Here is a 27,174-nt window from a genome sequence, read left to right as displayed (position 1 = left end):
GGGATGGTCTGCAATGTACAGGACGCTTTACAGACTAGTTTGCGCTGCCGGCCTGGCGCCCATCACAATTATAACTTGAATTTGAAACCCCAGCCATTCCCAAATGACATCTCACAATTTCGTTTCGCTATTTATGGCCACAATTCTGAACTGCAGACACTGGACAAACATGATAACATGCATGCATCTTACATCTATATGCGGGCATTGAAGGAGTACGCGGTAAATAAATATACAAAGCACCAAATCCATTGATATGCACTATGCAGGAAATGGAATGTATGTTAATACTAGATTTCATACATCAGCGGGCGGGCTGTGGCTTCGCAATAAAATATTTTATAAGTGCCTGTGCCAGCCGGCAGCGTTGACTACACGCACACACCATTCAGGGTATAATTAATATCCCCTGCACGAAATTATGAATCTGAATTGATGGGGTCACTAGTTGCAATGTGTTTTTTCTTATTTTTAAGGCCTTCAGGCACAGTTTGACAGGCGGACTGATAGAAGCCAGCGTAGTAGTAAGCATCCCTCACAAGTCGCAAGAGATGCTAGGAAACGGATCTCTGGAGGAGATCGATGTTCTGCAGCCTCTGAGTGCTAACGTGATTCCTCCTGGGTGGAAGTGTGGTCAGAGAGTGAAAACGTTTTGAGAGCTAATGAACCCAGGGCTCCCTGGGCCCGCTATAAAGGGACTGTCTGAACAATTAACCTAAGGTTTTGTTTTTGTGTTCACTGATGCCACTGAAAGCAATATACAACCCAAAAGCATGTGACATTGGTGTTTTCTCTGCTGTGGTTGCTTTTTTGTACACATACTTGCACATTTTTATTTGCTGTTGTTTCCAATTAAAATTTTCTGCACATGTGCATCGTAGTTACAACTTGAGCACATTTCTGGCATGCACAGCAAGGTATTTCGCAATCTCTGACATGCAGTCCTCGTAATATTTTTATTTCAATATTAGCGAATCATGCATGTCAATCGCAACTGCACAGCAGCTCTGCATTGTTTCTATCTACGTGCACCAACATGTAGGGGCCTTCAAAAATTTTCATTTTCAGGCAGGCCAGAAGTTTTCATGGGTCCGAGGACCACAACTATTGTGGGGCATGTCTGATTCAAGGAGCAGCTTGTGATAAAGATGACACATAGGGCCCCATTAGGATGTCGGGCGGATTGCCTCCGCCAGGGTGGCGGTGGCCACCGCCACCCTGGCGGAGGCAATCCGCTCGACAAGCACTCTCGTTTTCCCCTCCGCCAGATTAGGATGGCGGAGGGGACAGTCTTTCCGTCCGGGGACGGTCTTTCCGTCCGCCGCTTTACCGCCGCGGTCTCAAGGCGACCGCGGCGGTAATGGATTAATATGGTGGCGGTGTCCAATGGACACCGCCAGCCATATTACAATGGCACAAAGTAGGGGCCTTTCGGCAGGCGGGGATTGCTGCGGTGGCCCCCTGCAGGGCCCCTAGGTTGACACCACTGTCGGAGGGCACATGGGGGGTACCTATGGTACCCCCCCACATTTGCATATGCAAAGCGGCAGGCACCGCGCGGTGCCTGCCGCTTTGCATATGCAAATGCAAAAAAGCATTTTTAGCATTGTGGCGGGCGGTGCAGAGTGCACCGCCCACCACAATGCTAAAACTACAGGATGTGCCCGCCACTGTGGCAGGCACATCCTAATTCCCCCCACGGGACCCCCGCCCTTATGGCAGGCGGTCCCGTTCCCCACTATGGTGACGGGCGGACAAAGTCCGCCCGTCATCATAATGACCCCCATAGTGTTTTATTACTCACAAACTAGTTTCTTCATGAGAGTGAGGCCTCAAAAGTGTAAGGAACTGTGCATGAAGCGCCAGCTTCCCTTCCTTTATAATGGTCCTGTACATTCTCCTGCTAATGAAAGGTACAGAGCACAGACAAGAGCTCTTGATCTAATGTCCTACTCCCTATATTAAATTACTTACTCGGAGTGAGTAATGTATACCCGTCCCTTGACCTTCACCCCTGTGGAGTTGCTGCCTCTTCGACTCAAGAGGTGTTGGATTTTTTTATATAAAGGAATTTTGCTACAACGAAAACATAAGCTGAACAATTCAGGCAGATGCAGAACGTGTTAGTGGTGGAGGTCAAATGGAGGAGTGTACAGTTCTCTTAACCTGAGGTGTAAGTGTACTCACCATATGGGATATATGTGGGAACACGTCTGAATTCTTAGTTAAATGGGGGAAAACAATGTATATGCTGATAGCAGGTGACCATATAGACGTAGAGAAAATGTATACCCTTCTAAGGGCAAATGATCATTTTAAATACCTTGGCAATGTGACAATCATCATAATTAAAAGAATGTGCACACAGACATTGTGTCCGCCCTAACAAGAAGTGGAGATAGCAACTACGCTTTTATTTGACTTTGTACGAATGTCTATGGGTACATATGACTGGGTGGGTAACCTGGTGTTCTTTAAGGTCATCATCTACTATTTACTGTGCTTTGAAAGTTGATACAATTGAATATGTAATGAAAAATGTGCTGTAAAATTCACCATTTTGGTCTGTTGTTTGCCAAAATTTTCTTGGGGGGAGAACTCCCCCAAACCCCCCTATTAGCTGTCAGGCTCGCTCGCTGCGCTCGCTCGCGACGTGCCGAACGGAGGCTGGTCTGGCAAAATTTGCCAGGGCTGCTTTCAGTTCCCAGTCCGGCCCTGGCCAAACCCACCTTCCAAAATCTAATTGAAGCTTTAAAAAAGAACAAAACTACCAAGAGCTCAGGATAGAACAATCTGTAACACAAATTGGACCTAAACTAACAAAACAAACCAAACAAATGTTCAGACTCCTGCAAAGCCAAGTAACACTATATCCTTCAACCAGAGGTCTAGAATACCTATCACACAGCTTCTGATAATTACTTAAAAGGTTACAAAAATTACCATTTTGATTTAATAATAAATAATACATATTTGTTTAACATATTTATAAATTTTTTACAAACATTTTGTTGATAAATATGCAATATTTATAATAAAATCAAACATGCCAATGTCTAACATGCCAATGACATTTAAATCGGCATTTCCCACCCAAATAAAATAAAATATAAACACTTACAATTTATGTAGGAGAAGAAGACGTAATCCAGCCACGTATAATCCATAAAATCTCTTACAATCCAGTACAAATCCAATATTTGAAACCCTCAAAAACCCGAAAATAATTAAAAATTGTAAAACACGATCCAGGAAATCCCGATAAAACAAGTGTGGACATTTTTTAATTTAAAGTGATACACACACACCTTGTAAAATAATCTAACGCATATTCTTCTCCCAATCCAAAGCGACACCCTACAAAAACCCGAAAAATAGTAAAATATTACAAAATTCGCTCCTGGAAACGCGGACTAAACCAAGTGTGTTGAATTCATTTAAAATACGAACATACACACACTTAGGGGCCGATTCCGATCCTGGAAAAACGCTGTACAAATCGTGGTATGGAGCGTTTTCTCCATACAACTCGTACCTGTAAGGAGGCCCCTACAACCTAGGAAGTACGATCCGTACAAATAGACGCACTCCATACAAATTGTGAAAAAGACCATACAACTCGTATATACAAGCGATTCCGATTTGGATTGCTCTGTACACGACGTTCCCATGTATTCCCGGCAGCAGTTTACAACCCGGCAAGTACGATTCGTACAAACGGCACTCCATACAGCTCATTTTTTTACAAGAGCCAAAAAGGGCTGGAAAAACCTTGTACGCCCCGAACACAGTACGAGACAGACCCCCTCATGTACGCGTCGTACATCCCATGAATACAGGGGTACGGTGCGTATGTACGGTGCGTACGGATGGCACGGAAAGTGGGGTACGGTGCGTACATACGCGATGAAGGGGTACTGGTCGTGTACGCACCGTACAAGCACCGTACCCCAAAATCGCGTATGTATGCACCGTACCCCAAAATTGCATATGTACACATCGTACCCCAAAATCGCGTATGTACACACCGTACCCCAAATCGCGCATGTACGCACAGTACCCCAAAATCGCATACGTACGCACTGTACCCCAAAATCGTGTATGTACGCACCGTACCCCAAAATCGTGTATGTACGCACAGTACCCCAAAATCGCATACGTACGCACTGTACCCCAAAATCGTGTATGTACGCACCGTACCCCAAAAATCGCGTACGTACTTTGCATACATTCGCGATGTTGGGGTACGTACCATACACACGCCTCGCATGTGGGGGGACCCCTGTACGCCTAATACCCCTATACGACCCGTACCCCAGTATGAGGCGTACCCCCAGAACGAGTCATACCAGGGTACGAGGCGTATAGGGGTTCGCTTTGTTGCCCGGTACGAGTCATTCCCCGTATACAGGCCATTTTCCATACAAATCGTATGCTGACAACCCGGTACCAATCGTACTTGACGGGTTGGACAGCCTTTTTTACAAGTCCGTGTCGTACAGCTTTTCCCGATCCGATTTGTAAGGATCGGGCCGATCTGTATGTATTTTTCCCGTACGAATCGTACTACACGGGTTGGAAGGGACTTTTACAATTTGTATGGAAAAAAATACAAATCCTATTTGTATGGAAAATAAAAATCCAGGATCAGAATCGGCCCCCAAGTAAAAAAAAAAACGCACTATGTTCTCCTAATCCATTCCAAACGAATAACCATAAGAACCCGAAAAATAGAGAAAATGAATAAAAATCGCTCCAGGAAATCACGAAAAAAGGAGAGAGATGTTATAATATTACATATATGAGTAATACACTCTTTTCTCCCAAAAAAAACCGCATCCTTCCATGGAATTATACTGCGATGTTCCGGAACCTGTAAAAAAGCATACATAAAGTAACCCACCCACACAATCCCCAAACATTTCAAAATGCACATTAAAATTAATGTTAAAAATTTTAAAACACATATCCTAAGCATAAAATAACACTAGGGGGTCGATTCCGATCCGGTAAAAAGCGCTCCGAATCGTCGTACGGAGCGTTTTTCCCCGTACGAATCGTACCTGTAAACATCCCGTACGTACGACGAAGTACGATTCGTACCAGGAGCCGTACTCCGTACGAGTCGTACAAGACACCGTACGACTCTAATCTCCGTACGATTCTCCCTCGGAACCCGCTGTACGCGACATTTGTACGGTTCGCGGCTGGTTTTTACGACCCAGCAAGTACGATACGTGTCGGGTACGCACCGTACGACCCTTTTTCTACGGGAGCTGAAAACAGCCGTAAAAGCAGAGTTCGCGCCTCGGTGTACGAGCTGTACCCCATGTACGATCGGTGTACGAGCCGTACCCCATGTACGATCGGTGTACGAGCCGTACCCCATGTTCGATCGGTGTACGAGCCGTACCCCCAGTGTACGATCGGTGTACGAGCTGTACCCCCATTGTACGATCGGTGTACGATGGGGGTACGGCTCGTACACCGATCGTACATGGGGTACGGCTCGTACACCGATCGTACATGGGGTACGGCTCGTACACCGATCGTACATGGGGTACGGCTCGTACACCGATCGTACATGGGGTACGGCTCGTACACCGATCGTACAATGTGGGTACGGCTCGTACACCGATCGTACAATGGGGGTACGGCTCGTACACCCCATGATCGCAGGGGTACGGTGCGTACCCCTGCGATTATGGGGGGTACGGACCGTATGGTGTATATGTGTTTGTGTGCTTTTCCGTACGACTCGCCCTTACCTGACGTGGACCGTACGAATCGCGTCCTCATACCCCGGTCCGGATCATACTCGTCGGGTTGTACGGCATGTGTACGAGTCGTACGGTATGTGTACGAGTCGTACGGTACACGGTTTCAGACTTGCAATACGTACGGATCGCGACGATTCGGACGGATTCACGGAATACGGATCGTACTTCGCGACTCGGACGGACGGGTACAATTCGTACGGAGAGGGCTCCGGATACAAATCGTACGGACGGTTTTTTTCCCGAATCAGAATCGACCCCTCGGTCTCAAACATACACGACGCCTCCGTAACAACGAAGTTTCACCTAAAACATACCAAAACCACGACTACATACACACAATAACACTACAAACTTCTAATATACCCTCAAGCACTACTATTCAATAAGAAATATTAGTTAAAATTCACCTTACCTTTCTCAACGCGAAGCAGCTCCCAACCGCGAGCTTCTCCAGTCCCGAATGAAGCAAAATAACCTTACGCAGTAAAAAAGTAGTCCCCTTAAACCATATTAGAAACGTAAACATACTAAATACAATGTTCTAATAAGAATTAAAATACATACCCACACTTATAATTTCTAACTAAATTTTGTAACACTAATTACAATTTAATTAGCTTATATATCCTTTCTTAATTATTATTAAATAATATTTTTAGAATATTATTTAATATTAATATTACAAGAAATATATAAACATTGTAATAAATATATATTAAATATTTAATGTTAATTTATATTTATTATAAATAATTTTTCCTTTATTTAAGTTGATGTAGATTTTTATTGCATTTGTAAATTAATAATATAAATAAATAATAAATATTATTTATTTTTATTATTAATAGAATTAAATTATGTCAATAGGAAATAAATACAAGTACAACTATAACATTGAGTTACTATTTGCAGATTGTTTTTTTTTAATTTGTAAAAAATGTTATAATTAGTTAACAATTGTAAATTAATTTTAATAATTAATATAAAATATTAGTTATTATTATTAATTATTCTAACCATGTATGTAAATAATAAAAATGTAATCAGAAACATTATATCAATAGGCTGCAATCCCTTTTCAGATCATGGGAGGATTGAGGTTGAACTAATACTTGAGGGTATTGCAGGGGAGCGTTCTAGGTGGCAGTTGGATCGTACCCTTTTACAGAATATGACATGGGTCGAGGGTTTTAAAGATTGGATAAAATAATTTTTTCTAGTAAATAAGGACTCAGCAGAGCCTTTTGCAGTATGGGGGGCATTCAAAGCAGCAGCCCCGGGGACAGATTATAGCATTTTCTTGTAATAAAGCAAATGATCGAAAAAGAAAAATATCTGCCCTTCAGTGTGCTGCTGAGAATGAGTACGCATTGAAATTGAATCAAAATAATAATGCAATATCTTCCCCAATTGCTGGAATGTCGAAGTTAAAATTATTTGCCGACGACATTATCCTTTATATGGCTCCTGACAAAGAAAATATCTTACATCTTATGAAAGAGCTTCAGGAATATGAGAAGATTGGGGGTTATAAAATCAACGAGAAAAAAACGGAAGTTCTTATTTTAAACTCAAATTTAGATTTTCTTCCGTTAGATCTTCAGTTTCAAGCAGAAAAAAGGGACCCAATAAGATATTTAGGGATTTATGTGACCAGAGACTATCAAGAATTTTTCAACTGAATTATATAAAAACAAAGAATAAAATCAAGAGCCTTTTAGAACAATGGGATATACTGCCCTTATCATTGATTGGCAGAGTGGCATTGATAAAAATGAATGTACTACCTCTGCTTTTATTTTTGTTTAGTAATTATTTTAAACTCAAATTTAGATTTTCTTCCGTTAGATCTTCAGTTTCAAGCAGAAAAAAGGGACCCAATAAGATATTTAGGGATTTATGTGACCAGAGACTATCAAGAACTTTTTCAACTGAATTATATAAAAACAAAGAATAAAATCAAGAGCCTTTTAGAACAATGGGATATACTGCCCTTATCATTGATTGGCAGAGTGGCGTTGATAAAAATGAATGTACTACCTCTGCTTTTATTTTTGTTTAGTAATATTCCAATCAAAGTCAATATGGCCTTTTTTAACGAACTAGAATCCATGATGAGAAGATTTATTTGGAATAAAAAGGCCAACAGAGTCAAACTCGCGGTGATACAACTTCCTGTAAACCAAGGCGGGCTCGCTCTTCCCCATTTTAATACATATTACGAAGCAGCTTTTTTCGATATAATGGCAGGATTATTAAAGGTTAGACAGACAAGAGACAACTTTTTTTTAAATAGAATGCTTGAGGAATCAGGCTCTCAAATTTTTATCTTCTTAAAAACTGCAAAGCTTCCAAAGAGAACACGATATAAGACACTGGTGGGGTATTCATCAAGATTACAGCTTCTATTTAAAAAACACGGCTCAGATGGATCTATTTATTGAAACTGTCAGAATGTTCTAAAATGGGTCTTAGGATTTCTTCAAGTCATCTGACAGAATGGGAATCGGCCGGATTTTGTGAAATAAGGCACCTTCTCACTCAAAATACGATAATTAGCTGGCAAATGGTTAGGGATAGAACGCATCCGAGGCGGCTCATGTTTTTTCAATATTTGCAATTGATTTATTTTATAAGAAAAGAGGTAGGAAGTCTAGATACAACACCCAATGCTTTGTTAACGGCGTTATATGGGGAGAAACATAAGGGTATTGGATTTTGGTATAAAAAGTTACTCCCTTCTGGATCATCTACTATAATAATTAACCACTTGGAGAAAATAAGTCTCACATTGCAGTGTGTATTGTCAGATAAAGACTGGGAAGCAATATGTTATTTAGGAAACAAAGCACTTCGAGCAGCTAACTATAAGAGAATGTCTTTTCTTTTTCGCTGGCTGGCATTTATACCCCGGAGGCCCTACAGAGAATGTTCCCTGAATGTGAGAATAAATGTTTTAGATGCAAAACCAGGGGACAGGGTGGTTGGTATCATATTTTTTTCTCATGTTCAAAGTTAGAACCCTTCTGGAAAGAGATTTTCGCAGACTTGGAGATAGCAACTGGGAAAATTCTTCTCCCAGAAGCAGAAGTGGCCCTTTTCGGCATCTGTAAAGAAAGGAACAGGTTCAATAAATCAGAAGAAGTGTTTATTTTTATTTCCACTGCCGTTGCACGGTCCCTGATTTTGCAAAATTGGAAATCTACGGTGATTCCATGTCATGTTAAGTGGGTTAATAAAATGAGAAGAACATATAATTTTGAGAGAGCCTATGCAGGTAGAGTGGGTGCGATTGTAAGATTTGAAAGGAATTGGAAACATTTTAACAAGCTTGAACTGTTAAAAGGAAGGTGATTGTTATATTTTAGTTAATTGTAAGATGGTATTACATTTGCATTTGAGGAAATACAAGTATCCATTTGCCGTGTTATACCAATCGTTAAGCACTTTATCATATATATTAGTCAAAAATGTTGTACATTATCATATTTGCACTTTAAGAAATGTATTATTATTTGTGTTACTATTATTATTTGTGTTACTATACATCAGCACTTTATTGCATTAGTCACTTTATATAGGTCAATTTTGCACGTAATACCAATAGCACCTTTAGAACTATACTAATGTTTTTTTGTGGTTTTAAAGCGTCGGTCTTTCCAATTTTGCATTAGCACTTTATTTGCATTAGCACTTTATGAACGGTATAATAATGATATTCTTGATGCTGCTTACTGCCAGTTGTTTATATTTTGGGCAATTTAATATGTTTCGGAACTAATATTTTAAGTACGGAAATAATATTTTTTCTATATTCTTATTGTATTACATCGGTAGGTTTAAATTATGAAGCATAATATTAGTTGTCTCTCTACTAGTGTTTTTATATCGTTACGGCCAGTTGTGCATTATTGCAGTTTTTGTATTATCGCTGAGGCATTTTATCGTCTAGGGTTGTCTCTTGTACATTGTAAATTTTTGTCTAATGTATATCTAATTATGAAGAAATTAATGTACCAATGTATTTTTTCTTCCTACAGCTTGTAATAAAAAAAAAAAGAAACATTATATCCAACTAAGTCATTGTTTTACTATTTGATATAGTATTAGGAATAAAAAATGTTGCCAAAATAATTGTATACATATAACAATAATTAATGTTTATTTATTGTTTATTTAGAACATTGTATTTAATATCTATCAAAGTATTTTACAGTGTTTTTTGTATTAAATCTTTAAAACATATATTTAATTTCTTATTAGTTTATAATAATTTATATTTCAAACATGTATATTTAATAATATTAATATATAATATATTAACATTATTAAATAAATATTTAACAGGCTGTTAAAAATTTTGATTATAATTTTTTATAAATATTACTAATTGTTACCCAAATATAATTATGAAAACTTTTTTTTTTATAAATACAGTGAAAAAAATTATTTTTGAAAATGTACAACATTTATAAATCAAAATAAATGTAATTCAATACATCCTTTTTTCCTAACTACTTTTATAAAATGTAAATTTTTTCAAATATTGTACTGTACATAATATAAATACAAGTTGACAATAAACATTTTAAAAACATCCATGTGTACTTATTTTTCTAAGATTCTTACGCAGTTATGTTAAAATTTCTGGGAGGGTGCTGGACACTGACCAATTATAATTTACTATTCCAACTCCAGTCAAGCAAATATCAGGGAAGGTGCTGGACACTGACCAATTATAATTTACTATTCCAACTCCAGTCAGGCAAGTATCAGGGAAGGTGCTGGACACTGACCAATTATAATTTACTACTCCAAATCCATTCAAGCAAATATCATGAAAGGTGCTGGACAGTGACCAAATATAATTTACTATTCCAACTCCAGTCAAGCAAATATCAGGGAAGGTGCTGGACACTAACCAATTATAATTTACTATTCCAACTCCAATCAAGCAAATATCAGGGAAGATGCTGGACACTGACCAATTATAATTTACTATTCCAACTCCAGTCAGGCAAATATCAGGGAGGGTGCTGGACACTGACCAATAATAATGTTGTATCCCAACTCCAGTCAAGCAAATATCAGGGAAGGTGCTGGACACTGACCAATTATAATTTACTATTCTAACTCCAGTCAGGCAAATATCAGGGAAGGTGCTGGACACTGACCAATTATAATTTACTATTCCAACTCCAGTCAGACATTATCAGGGAAGGTGCTGGACACTGACCAATTTTAATTTACTATTCCAACTCCAGTCAGGCAAATATCAGGGAAGGTGCTGGACACTAACCAATTATAATTTACTATTCCAGCTCCAATCAAGCAAATATCAGGGAAGGTGCTGGACACTGACCAATTATAATTTACTCTTCCAACTCCAGTCAGCCAAATATCAGGGAGGGTGCTGGACACTAACCAATTATAATTTTCTATTCCAACTCCAGTCAAGCAAATATCAGGGAAGGTGCTGGACACTGACCAATTATAATTTACTATTCTAACTCCAGTCAAGCAAATATCATGGAAGGTGCTGGACACTGACCAATTATAATTTACTATTCCAACTCCAGTCAGGCAAATATCAGAGAAGGTGTTGGACACTGACCAATTATAATTTACTATTCCAACTCCAATCAAGCAAATATCAGGGAAGGGGCTGGACACTGACCAATTATAATTTACTATTCCAACTCCAGTCAGGCAAATATCAGAGAAGGTGTTGGACACTGACCAATTATAATTTACTATTCCAACTCCAATCAAGCAAATATCAGGGAAGGGGCTGGACACTGACCAATTATAATTTACTATTCCAACTCCAGTCAGGCAAATATCAGGGAAGGTGCTGGACACTGACCAATTATAATTTACTATTCCAACCCCAGTCAAGCAAATATAAGGGAAGGTGCTGGACACTGACCAATTATAATTTACTATTCTAACTCCAGTCAAGCAAATATCAGGGAAGGTGCTGGACCTTGACCAATTATAATTTACTATTCCAACTCCAATCAAGCAAATATCAGGGAAGGGGCTGGACACTGACCAATTATAATTTACTATTCCAACTCCAGTCAGGCAAATATCATGAAAGGTACTGGACACTGACCTAATATAAATGTTACCACATAATATTTTTTATTTTCATAATTTAATTTTTGTAATATTTTTTTATATTTTTATATATAAAAATGTATTTTAATTGTATCTATTTAATGTTTAACTTTTAATTAAAATATAAAAATAATGTAAGATATAAATTTGTAGATTTAAAAAAAATAAAAAAAAAATAATTAAAAATGTAATATTTTACATGTTATTTAATATGATAAATTATTTTAATATTTTGTTTTTAAATAAATTTAAAAAAATTATGAATTCATATTTTTATATTTTTTTTAATTTATTTGTATATTTTTCTATATTAGATAAAAAAACAATTTTTTTATTTTTTTGTACATTTATATATTACATATTTTACGATTTTTAAATATTTTTTACTTTTCTAATATTTTAATTTTAATATAAAATTTATTTTTTTAAAATATTTTTTTTAATTTTTTTAAAATTAAAAGATATTTTTTACATTTTTTTTTTTGTTATACATTTTTAAATTTTATTATTTTTTATTAAATTACCCAAAAATGTTACCTTTTGTTTCTAAATTTGTATACATTTTTAATATATTTATTTACAAATTTAAAATACCTAATTTTTTTTATATATTTATTTTTTAGGAAATATCTAAATATTAAAATATTTTTTTTTAATTTTCTATCATATTTTTAAATTACTCCCCACCCTCATTCCCTATTAACCCAACATTCCGCTCCTAAACATTGACATAAATTTCTATATTTATATAATTAATATTTAAAAAATTTAAATTATTATTAATATAATTTTATTAACATTAATCTTTTAATTTTTTTAACAATTTTAACATATTTTATAATTTTTTTAACTTATTTTTTACGTTATCTCTACATTTTCGATATTTTTTACAATTACTAAAAATCTATATTAATACTACTCGATATTTTTGACACGATATTTTTGTTCTCAATATTTTTTTTCAATTAAATATAACGATATTTTCTACCTCGATATTCTTAATGTCGATATTTACATGTACTCGATATTTTTTACACGATATTTTGTCCATTCGATATTTTGAATTCGATATTATGACTAGTTACCGTTCCAGGCATTGGACACAAGCCCCAGGTCCATTTCATAAAGATAGTCATGAATCTGTATCCGCAGAATAACACCGGCCTTGGGTACAGATTTACAAATAGCATGAATTAACAACATTATCCAACACTACTTGAAAAGTTTTGAGAATTTCTAATTACCACTATACAAAGAATGTTCCCACATGTAATACTGTACATAGTGTACCGTTGAGCTCATCCAAATTCCATTGCATTTGTACAATTGTATTTTATTCTCCGCAGGGTACCATCCCTAAGTATACAGCAGAGCTTTTGGGAGGCTTACTGTCCATTCCTACTCTTTAAAGAGACGTACTTTTTGTATTTTTTTTTCCAGGATGGGAAAAGTTTATGAATACCCACAAATGCTTAGGTCTGTGAATTCCCCAATCTTTCTGGGAATCCCCAAACTGGAAAGCTTCTCACCTCCAGATTCATATTTCTTCCAGTTGGATAGTACACAATTGTGTGGGTAATATTGATTTACAGGTGCAAGTTTTCCTTAAGTTAATTCCTGCATTTGTAAATCAAGCCATTTGCTTTGACAATGACCTTAATACCATCGGCTCCCGCAGGTCAATGGAGGCTGTAGCTCCTGAGGTTGAGGATTTATCCAGGCTGGCAGGGATCTATGTTCCTTCTGCGAATCTGACAGTGTTGCAGCTTTCCTCAAGCCCCTGAAGCTTTATCTAGTATTTGCTCTAGTGGATGTACCGGCTCGGCAAAGTCTTTGTTTTCTGTAAAAAAAAAAATCCAAAGTAGGAGTTATTTCAGAAATCAAAAAAGCTTTTTCTTAATCCAAATCTGATATGCCTCGTATGACAGTCCGACGTAGAGAAAGCAACTGATTTTCTCCCCGTCCTAAATAGGTTGGGTGACCATCAATATGATCTTAAGCCCTGTTGCAGAGAGGCCACTTGGCCATGTTTCCAACAAGCATAGGCAAAGCCAATAGGTCTTGCCTATACAAGATTTATTGGCTTTGCTAATATTTTTTTAGCTATGTTGCAAATTTAACAGAGCCAGCATTGTCCGTGTGATAGAGCTTTTTTTATTTTCAGTTATGCAGCACTGAAGCTAGTGCTGCTGTATATTATGGCTAAAAAAACACTGGCAAAGCCAATAGATCTCACATAGGTGAGCCCCATAGGCTTTGCCAATACTTGGTATGGAATGCAGTATGGTAACTTATAAGTATTTATACAGTGCTTACAATGGTTGAAGTGCCAATGATATAGAACGGAGAATGCCCTTGCCAAGGTGTTAGTGTGTCTAGATTCAGAATCATTTTAGGACCATAAAAAAACTGTGAATATGTGCCATATAAATGCACTGAATGTAACATAAGTTGTAGGTTGACAGAAAAGTCCAATAGGATACAGTTTTTATTACAGTGATGCTTTAGGCTATGTATTACTCTGGGTGTAATCGTTACAAAAGGACCAATCACTTGTTATTGCTTGTTTAGTAGTAAAATATAGCAATAATTGGTGTTCAGTGGGTTTCCTGGACCTTTTGGCCCCTGTACTTGCTGCACCATTCAAATCATGACCCTAGTGCCTGCAAAGTAATTGCGCTTGTGACTGCTTAATTAGAAGTAAAATATAGCCATAATCAGCGTTCAGTGGGTTTCCTAGAGCCTTTTTACCTGGGCCACACAGCACCTGCGGCACCATTCAAATCATGACCCTAGTGCCTGCAGGGCAACCTCAAATGTGACTTTTTGTTTATTAGTAAACCATAGCATTGATCGGTGATCAGTAGGTTTCCTAGACCTTTTGGCCCCTCTGTCACTAAACCTGCAGCACCAATCAAATCATGACCCTAGTGCCTGTCAGATAACTGCACTAGAGACTGCTTGTTTAGTAGTAAAATATACCAATAATCGGTGTTCAGTGGGTCTCCTAGATCATTTGGCCCCTGTGCTACTGCACTTGCCGCCCCATTCAAATCATGACCCCAGTCCCTGCCAGGACAAATGAGGAAATTGTTTATATCCAGTAATGTATGTGTTCAGAAAAAGGCACAGTTGCAGACCGAATACATAATTATTGTGCAGCTAAACATAAACACAAAAGCTTTCATAAAAAGTGCCTTTAACCCCTTGGCCGCGGCGGTAATTCTGCCGCGGCGCTCGGGGGTAGGGGGGCCGCGCGGAGCTGCCATGCTTGTGACGGAACCACTCCGTCACGAGCCGCGGTGGTGCTGTGCTTGTGACGGAATGGTTCCGTCACAGCCTCGCCCGCTCAATGAAACACTCAGCGCAGGTGCGTAATCAGCGCCGCACAGGCGCGGCGGCCGGGCCGTGACGGAACCATTCCGTCACCAGCACAGCCCCACTGTGGCTCGTGACGAATGGTTCCGTCACGAGCACGCAAGGGGTTAAACGGATCCAACTCTCCAAAGGAGTTGCCACAGAGGTCATAAATATATCATATGTTTTACACATCAAAGTGAAAACCAAGCATTGTTAAATTGTGTTACAATGTGGCTGTCTCTTTCCTGTGGGAAGATCTTTTCCTGTGCTTGACAGTGAATGGGCCGTAAACAGTGTAAATTGCCCAAGACCATCATATGTTAGGCTGACACTGAGACTGAAATGCGGTTTTGTACTTTGTTCCTAAAAAGGCAGTTTCACATATTAAATGGACTCACCAAAGAGGAGAAATATTACAAAAAACGTGCAAATGTTTTGTGCAGCTGAAGTACGAGATGGCTTTTGAGTTGGCCATGTCTAAAATATATATATTTTATTTAAGAGGGCACCGGCAGGCTCCACGGAGAAAGCATGCTGCATTCCTGTTTTCTTTAAAGGCTCTCACTTTGAAGTCAGTTGAAAGCAAAATAAACACCAGCCTCCCACGAAAACACAGCTTGCCATTTGGCCTTATCCTTTGAAATGCCCAGCAAATTTGACGAGATATAGAAAACAAGTTTGTGGAAGAATACTGTCAACACAACTTCAGCATGGGGTGGTACGAACTCAAGCTGCACAGCGTAAAGCAAATAAAGGCAGTAAGTGGAAAGGTAGAAAACATGAGTTACAAACCACAAAGCCAATAGCAAGCCATGGGTGGAATACATTCCCGGGTCAAGTTTCTGAAAGTCCCCAAGATGTCTTCGCATAGCCAGACAGCGCTGTCTGGTAGGTGGCAACCTAGAAATTGAGCAAGCTGAGGCTTCACCTTCGGAATTCCAGCACTTCCCCTGACTCTTAACAGAACATCTCCGATTTATGGCAGTGTTCCAGCCCTTCCCAGCATTAAGTGAAGTCCTTAGTCCTGACCTATAACACAGCCGTATTCCAGGTGTGACTCAACACAACTCTTCCAATGTGCCCCAATCCTGATGCAAACCACCGAGCTCTTACCAGTGCTCATGTCCACATACAGCTCTTTCAAACCTGACCTGCAACAGTTTCTGATACCCCTGGTGACCCCTGAATGACGTCCATGTTTAAAGGTGACTCAATATGGGATACTCTGGGGTATGCAAAACAGTAATGATTCTCTTAAGGAGGAGCACCGTAAATAAGCCACATAAGTTGAGACAACGATTTTGCACATAGTGGGAATTCCACAAATTAAGTACGTATGTATGTGTCAGAGAAAAAGCAGCGAAACCACAGCGGTGAAAAAACTATTATAATTACCAGGACATTTGCCAGTTAATTGAGAGGTAGTAGAGGGGAGAAAAGTTCCCAGATGTTCTAAAAATCGCAAGGCCAGGTTCCAAGAGAGTCATTGGCAACACTACTGAAACAAGCACTGGCAAAGCCAACAGGTCACTCCTTTTAGAACTTTTGACTTTGCAAGTGCTGTTTGGGGAGGAACGTGGGGGTTGCACGGGGTGGGGGTTGAGGTTACGGCGAAAGCACGCGAGGGAGAGAGCAACATGGGAAGGAGGGAATTTGCTGTGGGAAGCACATGAGGAAGAAGGGAACACTGAACACAATGGTGTTTTGTGGGGGGAGAAGCACATAAGGGAGAGCACAACATGAAGTACAGAGGTGTTTTACAGGGGCGAGGCGCTCAAGGAAAAAAGAAACAAGGAACATTGGGTGGGGAATGCTTTGTAGAAGGAGGAGTACACAACGGAGAGAGAAACAGTGAGATCTGGAGAAGAAGACAGGGTAGAGAGCAACATGGAACGCAGTACAGGGGCTATGGCATAGGTAAAAGCACATGACGAAGAGTGATGAAATACACATGCACGCTCATGGCGTGCTTAACCAAAAAGAAAAAAATATTTTCCTAAAAATAAGCTGTGGAAGGACACAAGTCGGCCAAGCAAAAAGAAGGTAAAACTAAAAAGGCTATGCTCCATGGGAGGGACAAACACAAGATGTTCAAGATGAGACAAAGAAAACCATCAAATAAAGAAACAATCAAATAAGATTGACATTAGCTCCAATTAATGGTAAGCAATGGGCAGGTTGGAAGCCCACTGTAAGTTCACAATAGGTCTTTCACAACCTGTGTGCAGTCTGGTAGGCGAAACCTAAAAAATGAAAATACAAAAGGTTATGGTATTTATGGATCATACAGCAATTTAACAAATGTGACGAGTCAGTTGCTACAAAAGAGGCCTATATAAAGAAAGACAAGCCTATCAGCAACATGAAGAAGCTAATTTAAAGATCTGTTTCGCGGGCACCAGTAAAGGAGATTACTTGTAGCACACACAAGAGAATATAATTGTGGACGCAAAAGCAACATTACAACAAAAAAAACTGTTACAGAATTTAAGTCTAATACATTTATTCGTAAAATAGACAAACTGCAAAAGGACATATTCTGCTATAAAAAAAAGTGAAGCCTTTCATCTACTTTCTTCCAGATTTGTATAGCTCACATTTAGGGACTTTCTTTTTAGATTACAGTCTACCAGACAGCGCATCTGTCTGGTCGCAAAGACATATTGGGGGGCATGCCAAAGCTTACCTATACATGCTTTTTGCCTTTTGTTTACCATTGGCTTTGCCTTATGTCTCTCTCATTTGCTTGCTTTCTATCCCCTGGCTTTATTTGTTTTAGTATTTTACATGAACAAAGACAAATCCTTACACCCACCAGGACCAGGTTACTGATAACATAAAATACAGGTCACACGGGACTCATTTACCATATTACCAGTCTGAGTCGTCCGTGGTAATGAAATCAATCAACACTGACCTATGACTTGAACATAACAATAATTTGCTGAATACAGTAAATGCAGTTGGGGCCTCTAATTTCTTATCAGAAATATATTTATATCATCAGAAATAAATTATATCATCAAGCGATAAAAGTGCTGCACAATAAGTGATTATATAGCGGACGGCACAGGACTCAAAGAAGTGTATAATTATGCACAGAGCTACATAAAGATAATTTACATACGAAAGATTGTTGTTAACATTCTAAACAGCGTGAATGTGGCACAAACCACTAAAATGGTTATAGCACTGATCTGTCAGCACCAGAGAAAGATAAGGTGCAAGGTAGAGGGTGCTCCATTAATTACGCACTTTACTTGGTTGGGTCTTACAGACAATAACCTTAAATGGTCGATCGATGAGGTGGCAAAACTGGACGCCAGAGGGTGTAACATCACTTCTCTACTGAACATCAGAGAATGTAAAGGGATGGGCTGGCTGCAGACCACGACAAAGGGACTAAACAATGTCTATGAATTATGAAGCTTGGCATCATCAAGCATTTAATGCAATGGCTTCTATGAGATATAAGGGAAACTATGATATCAGCAAGCACGTTTGGCATTTTTGCCCGAATTGTTGTAAAGATATGATGTGTCAGATCTTTAGGAAGTTACCCTTATAAACACTGTTTGAAATGTGATTATTGTTGACCATCGTTTCCGCCCCTTGCCCCCATTTGTTTATGTTACCAACGAGAGTACAGAAGGATATGTTAGGTAGATGACATCTACTTAGGGTATTCGCTACACAGACCAACCTGTATTGCACGAGTTCACATGAAGATAGGTTGGTCGTTTGACATGCTCGTATTGTGTTGTGCAGAGTAGTTACAGAGGAGGTTTAAATGATTTTTGGACAATGTGTTTTTTGTATAGATTAGGGCAGCTAGCAAGGAGCCTAAAGACCGAGCCAACTTCAAACCTGCTCTCACCAAATACCACTGACTCCTAAAGAAAGTGAAAAAGGACTCCCTGACCACCCGCATCAAAGCCAGCCCCAACCAGAGCAAGGAACTCTTCAGCATCATCAAAGAGTTCTCCCACCCCCTAGCTTTCAAGAACAACATCACCCCCTCTCAATAGCTCTGCAACATCCTTGTAGACCTCTTTCACAGCAAAATCGGAACCATCTATGATCACTTTGACTCCCAATCACCCATAACAGAATCCCCAGCCTGCTCAACCTCATAGAGTCCAACTCAAAATCAAGGATCATAATGTGGGACCATCTCACCATGCAGACCACTACCACCCTGATGAGCTCCATCCACTCAGGAGCACCCAGTGCCCCCTGCTCCCACCACATGTTCAACCTGGGGAACAGCACCATCAGCAAGGAACCCACCTCAATCCTCAAGGCATCCATCACCTCTGCCTCCGTCCCAGTGGAATGGGAACATGTGGAAGTCAAGCAACGCCTCAAAAAACCTTCTGCAGACCTGGATGAGCTCAAGGACAACCGGCCCATCTCCCTCCTTCTTTTCCAAGCAAAGGTTCTGGAACAGGCAATCAGTCAGCAACTCACAGACTACCTTGAGAACAATAACCTCTTGGACCTATCCCAATTAAGGTTCCGCTAAAATCACAGCACAGAAACTGCCCTACTCGCAGCCACTGATGACCAGGGTAAAACCGCAAGCATAATCTTCTTTAACCTCTCAGCAGTCTTGTACACCGTGTCCCTCTACACCCTCTTAAAATGTCTCCACCAGATGGGGATTCAATGGGCTGCCCTCAAATGGATTGCATCTTTACTCACCGGAAGAACCCAGGGTCTTGGTCTCCCACCCTACACCTCGTGCCAAAAGAATATTATCTGTGGCGTTCCCCAAGGGTCCTCACTAAGCCCAACCCTGCTTAACACATACATGGTCCCTCTGAAGAACTGGGCCTTATGGGCCTTGCGGCGCAGGGCACGCCTTAAATCTCCGAGTTCACCTGCCTTGTCGGACAGAGACACGAGACACTCTATTAGGCGTAGAAAACCAGGTTTATTAGCTGCAGCTAAGCACAGTTGTCCCAGAAGTACAAAGTAGGTTCTTAGGAGACTGCCACTTTACTACGTGGCGCACAATCTTTTATAGCACACATATTTACAACGTATACTCTCAATACATACAAGGCTAACCAATAGGAAAAGTTGAAAAACAAGTTATCAAGTGTCCCAAATACACCCTTCTTTCAGACCCTGTGTGTCACCCCTCCCCACAAGTTAATCAATGCTGGTGCCATAATCTAATTTGCAGGTGGCAGCACGCATTTGAGTGCATCAAAGGATAGTTGTGTAACAAGAGAATACAAGGAGAGAATAGCGAAGGCCAGTCGGATAAGATAAAGTGAGGAGAGAATAGGGAGAGCCAAACAGTCAGTCGAGACAGGGATCAATCAGCACAGACATGGATTAGTAGACTCGGCCAGACCCTGACATCGGTTTCGTAAACAAGGGCAAGGGGTTACTTTGTAACAGAAGAGACACGTAGCAGCTGGAAAAGGCAAAAACACTTCGTTCGCCGTGCTGCCTGAGTGAAGGCAACACAAAATGGCAACGGAACACAAAATGGCGGCCGAATGCAGGACGAAGTCGAAAATTGAAGAACCTCAGACCCTCCTTTTGCCATTACTCAGGCAAATAACAAAAATAGGGCTGGCTCTAATCAGTAAGGCTGAGCCTTGAAAGCAAAACAACAGAGAAAATTGCCAGTACTGATGTCTTCATTTAGCAGAGACTTTTTCCAAAGTACAAACAACAGTTCAATACCTGGAGGTGCTATTCAATAGCTCTTTATTCAAAAATTATTCGAAAGTGAGCACAATTTATACTTTACTGCGTTATTTCGGATTGTATTCTTATCAGATAATGAAAGGAGGACGCACAAACAATAAAAAAGACTTGACACAGCCTACGCGTTTCGAATCCTAATTAATCTTCAACACAGGCGCAGTACGGGGCGTTGTGCGCCGCTATTGACGATTTGTTCGTTTTTGGAGTCCGAGTCGGCTTTCTGTTGAAAAGACGACGTTTTGAACTAACCACTGACGCCGTGATTTATACTTGGAGCCAGTTGCTAGCCTCCCGGATCCCGGACCAGGAATCTCTCCCGGTCACCGCCCCGTACTGCGCCTGTGTTGAAGATTCAATTACCACCACCGTAGGACTTCTTGCCACTCCGTTTGTGGAGTCCTCAGAATTCATCATTGTCCATTTGATGGAGTGTTCTTTGGCCCTGAAGAGAATCCTTTCATTAATTAGGATTCGAAACGCGTAGGCTGTGTCGAGTCTACCTTTTTGACCTTTGTTTAGTACCTGTATTTTTATACTCATCTAGTACTAAAAGTTTGTTTTACAATTAATCAATAAGAAGTGAAATAAGATCAGTACATTGTTTACAACTTTCAGGAATTGTTCAATAATTTGATTGTAGACTCGACAATTTCTAAACTGGCCTATTGATTCCCGGTTTGTGTGTTTTTGATGGTTGCTTGAATGAGAGTGGATTGAATGTGATATGTTTGATGAGTGATGACATGTTTAAAGTCTTTTTTATTGTTTGTGCGTCCTCCTTTCATTATCTGATAAGAATACAATCCGAAATAGCGCAGTAAAGTATAAATTGTGCTCACTTTTGAATAATTTTTGAATAAAGAGCTATTGAATAGCACCTCCAGGTATTGAACTGTTGTTTGTACTTTGGAAAAATTCTCTGCTAAATGAAGACATCAGTACTGGCAATTTTCTCTGTTGTATTACTCAGGCAAAGCACAAAAGGACTCAAGTTAATCTGAGTCGATGTCAATAGCCATGAGGTCGTCGAGCTGTTGCTGCAACATCATTTTAATGTGCTCTGTTTTCTGTGACACAGGCCTTGGGACACACATGGTGGCACAAAGACCACAGATGGCAGGGCCACACTGTAAACAAAGACAACAAGAAAAAATGATGGGCAAAACCATTCCAAGGAAGGTTAATACCTTCCTTCCCCATGTGGATAGTAGTCCCCAAAATCATCCCATCACAGACCAATCTCCTGTATCCTGATGAATCGACTCGGAAATTACGTGCAATTTAGAGATGGCTTGGTATACTGTAGGGGCGTTATCAGGAATATAAATGCAGCAACTAGACCCGATCAATTTACAGACTCCTCCGCGATCTGCAAGAACAATATCTAGAACCATCCGGTTCTGCAAAGTCATAAGGCGGTTCGCCTGAAGTTCGGCTGTTAGATTACTCAAAGCTCCAGAAGTCACCTTTATGGTAGCCTCAACAACACGAACTAACTGTCTAATGTTTCTGCTATTGGCCATTGGGCCCCAGAGAGAAAGGAACCCTTTGACGAAGTCCCCTCCCTCTTGTCCTGCTGTGTCTTTGGAATCGATAACCCCTCTGCCATATCTATTTCTGTGATGACCTGAAGGAGCAGTGTATGTCGGAGGGAGAAGAAAAGCCACATAACATGTTCCTGAAAATTTGGTGGGGAGCCACGTATAGGCTCTGTCGTGGCAGACAAAGTATGTGCCCTGAGATGGTATTAGCGGTGAAGAAATCTGGGATGAATAGATGTATGTACGGGAACAAACACTCTTTTCCTGTTGGCTTTTAATATTTTGACCATTTATCTGTAAGCACAAATTGCCTCGATGAGGTATGGTCCAAATCGGTGGGGATCCCCTTCGTCTAGCCTTATCTGTGAGGCTAGTAACGTAACGAGTCACATTCCAACCATCATATGCTCGTTTCTCATCAACGGGAATCTTACCACTTTCAGCAACTCTGGCCATAGCCACTATTCCCTTTATCACAGAACTATGACTAAAGTCTGCTCCACCACCGTATGGACCAACGAGGGGATGTCGAAGTTGATTCTGGTATGCATGGGAAAACATAGCCAAATATGCCCAACGCGGAACCTTCATAAGAAAACGGAAGGACTAAATATGGCATCCCTTTCTCTGTGTTATGGGGCATGAGTCCACAAACCCAACAGTCAGTAGTATTGACTGCCAGTTGATGCTGACGCAACAGCTGGATGAAAGAATTGTTAAAGTATTCTGTTCTCCTAATTTGTTTGTGCTCTGGGAATGTATGTAACTGATGCGGGAAAGCAGTAGTGGAAAAAGGCAAGGAAACAGAAGTAGGAACAGGCGCTTGCTGCATAGTGTAAACAACCCAACCCACACAATCCAATAAAATACATGAACATATTAAAATGCACAAGGTTACACCACATGGAATAAACAACAGTTTCTTATATTTACTTTTCATTGCTTTCTTTTTATCATTCTTTTCCAATTCAATATCCATCCTCTAAGGCGTTGCTCACGGTAATCTTCCTAGATCACTTAGTTGTGGTTATTAGCCGTCCTATGACACTGCAAGCCCTGCAGACCTACTGTCACTACTCAGGTCACAGCCTAAGACTCCTACCGTGACCCTGCAACTTAACGGATGGTAAAAAGAATGTCTCTCAAAAGTGCAACCAAAAAAAAGGACAAAGAAAAAGTTTTTAATTGTTCTTAATCAGTCTAGGTCTCAGGTTGTACCGAGTCTTGCCAGGTACCGTTTGCTCTCGAAAGAAAGTCTCTGGGTTTGCTGTGTTCAATCACAGATGTGATGGTACAGCTTCTTGCAACACATCTTCGTCTTCTTTTTCAGACTTAGTCCAATCCAGACGTGCACTACTGAAAGGTACCAACCGAGGGACCTTTTCGCCCTTACTATCACCTATACCCTTCCGAACCCACTGATCAAAAGGCATAGGCAAAGGTACCCTTTTGCAGTGCACGCCATGAACCCAATTCTTCTTTCCGGCGACCTTTACTGCTGAACGTGTCACCAGAAGAACATGCCGAGGCGGCCTCCAACGAGGGTCCAGATTCTTCTTTCGCTGAAAATTCTTCAGACAGACCCAATCTCTGAGTTGGATAGAGTGTTTTGGGTTTGCGGAGGCCTCCGGCAAAGCATTGTGAACCTGCTGATGAAGAACACGCAATTTAGTGGTGAGGTCATTTAAGTAGTCAATCAACATAGGATACGGAATATCAGAGTACTTTTTAGGTCTAGGGACTCCCCAAACATTTGCTGGGCACCCAAAAACAACCTCGTATGGGCTGAGTCCCAAGCGAGAGTGTACAGCTGTTCTCGTCGATAGGAGTGCTAGAGGTAAAGCATCGGGCCAAGCAAGACCCGTGCTGGCCTGAATCTTTGCCAATTTAAGCCTGAGAGTGCCACTATAGCACTCTACCAAGCCTGCTGACTGAGGGTGGTTTACCGCATGGAATTTCTGCCTAAAACCAAGACCCGCACACACCTTCTGCATAATTTGGCCTACAAATTCACTTCCATTGTCACTCCAGACAATTCGCGGCAAACCAAACCTTGGAAAGAATTCCTTCAAGAGGGCTTTGGCAGTAGACAAAGCAGTATTATCCTTTAGGGGGTAGGCCTCTATCCATCTAGAAAAGGCACACACCACCACCAGGACGTACTTAAGGTTATTGCAACGCTCCATATGAATGTAATCTATTTGTAACACCTCAAAAGGATACGTAGGGGGAGCAAAATGACCTTCCAGAGTTGGGGTTCCCTTTCCTGGATTATGCATCAAACAAACGATACAATGTTTCACCACATTTTCCGCACATTTAGGGATTCCTTCATTCTGCCATACTAGAGCCAGAAGTTTGCATACCCCTTTCGTACTGATGTGAGCTGGACCATGCGCCATAGTAACTACAGGCAATACATAGGCATCTGGTAACAGCCAACGCTGGTGTTCTGACAATTCCGTCCAACACCCTGTTGCGTCTAACATTCCCGTACTTTCTCTCTACTTACTCAATTCCTTCTCTGTAGCCTCTTCTTGAATCATCCTCACACTTTCTATTGTGTCCTCACACATTCCTCCTTCTCTGACCCATCTTGCATGGCCTGCAACATACATACGACTTGCAGCATCTCTCACTGTTTCTTTCGCTACCTCGTCTGCAAAAGCATTCCCGCGACCCACATCATCAGTGATCCTTTTATGTGCACTACACTTCACAATTGCTATCTGAGTAGGCAAAGCAAGTGATTCGAGAAGGTCAGTTACCAACTGACCATGCTGTATCTTAGCCCCATGGGAAGTAAAGAATCCTCTTTCCTTCCACAAACGGCCGAAGCTATGAGCCACGCCAAAGGCGTACTGGCTATCGGTGTAAACATTCACTCTTTTTCCTTTAGCCAACACACACGCTCTCGTCAGGGCAATCAGCTCAGCTGCTTGGGCTGAATTCTGTCTAATGCGTGCTGTCTCCATTACTGTATACAAGGTGGTAACAGCATAAGCTGAAGTCATCTTGCCATTACGAAGTTTGAAACAAGACCCATCCACCCATAGGATCCCATCCGGGTCCACGAGTGGTGTGTCTTTTAAGTCTATTCTGCCTTTCGTTTCCTCCTCTGTACGGAGAAAACAATCATGTTGTTCTTGGGTGTCTTTCTCTTCCGGAATAGGAAACAATGTTGCTGGATTCAAAGTATTACATCGCTTGATGTGTATATGACTAGCCAAGAGTGTCAGCTCGTACCCAGACAAGCGGGCACTCGTAAGATGTTGTGTTTTCGTTCTGTTCAAAAGAGTATCCACTGCATGTGGTACCATAACAACAAGAGTGTTATCCAGCACCAATCCAGCAGATTGACGAATGGAGATCGCCGCTGCTGCTGTAGCTTTGAGACAACTAGGCAATGCCTTGGCTACTGGATCCAATGTAGCCGAAAAATAGGCACATGGCCGCTGTTTGTCTCCAAATTGTTGTGTTAAAACTGACAATGCACAACCTTCTCTTTCATGAACATAGAGTGTGAAAGGTTTACTGTAATCCGGAGTACCTAACACAGGGGCAGAACACAAGGCAGTACGTAAGTTAGAAAAACTCTTCTGACATTCGTCAGTCCAAGGAAGAGGTTGGGGTGTGTCTTTCAGAGTAAGTGCCAGCAGAGGTTTAGCCAACAAAGAAAAATTTGGAATCCACTGTCTACAATAAGAGGTAATGCCCAGAAAGGCACGTACCTCCCTTTGCGTGGATGGTACAGACATTTGTGCGATTGCTTGAATACGTTCTGGGGTCAATCGCCTTCCCTCCTTCGACAAGAGAACCTCTTGGCGACAATATTGTAGTTTAGAGAGTGACACTTTGTGATGCAAGTCAGACAAATAACGCAACAGCGAAACAGTCACATTCTTACAAACATCCTCTGAATCAGCAGCAATTAACAAATCATCCACATACTGAATAAGAGTGGCACCTGGAGGCAAAGTGAAAGCATCAAGCTGAGATTTCAAAGCCTGACTATAAATGGAGGGACTCTCACAATAGCCTTGAGGTGCACGTTTGAATCGGAAACTTCGGCCTCCGAGAGAGAAGCCAAAAATATCCCTACTCTCCTCAGCAATCGGAATGCTGAAGAAAGCATTCTTGAGATCGATAACCGAAAACCAGGCAGCCGAAGCAGGTATCCTCGTGAGTAAGGCAGTGATATCTGGGACGACCGGAAACTGGGGTATAACAATCTTGTTAACCTCCCGAAGATCGATCGCAAAACGATATACAGGAGGCTGAGAAGAATCAGTGCGTTTAAGAACAGGTAGAACAGGACTATTGCAAACATTACCTCTTATTTCCTCAACCACACCCTTCTGAACTAAATCATAAATGATAGCCAACAGAGCTCTTTCGCCATCGCTGGAAATTTTATACTGAGGAATGCGTGGTAATATAACATTAGGCTTGACAGTAACCACGTAAGGTGGAATTTGGAGCAGACCAACATCATTCGGACCTGTAGCCCAAAGCGTAACAGGAAGGGAATGCAATTCGGGTGGGAACTGGTCTTTGGACAAATACATAGGAGAAACCAACTTCTCACCTAAAGTAAGATGTACACCAGAGGGAGAACAGTACAATGTTGCATGAAGACGTTT

This window comes from Lissotriton helveticus, chromosome 7 (assembly GCF_964261635.1).
Source record: "Lissotriton helveticus chromosome 7, aLisHel1.1, whole genome shotgun sequence".
Taxonomy (NCBI): domain Eukaryota; kingdom Metazoa; phylum Chordata; class Amphibia; order Caudata; family Salamandridae; genus Lissotriton; species Lissotriton helveticus.
The sequence above is the reverse complement of the archived record's forward strand: the minus strand, read 5'-3'. Positions refer to the sequence as shown.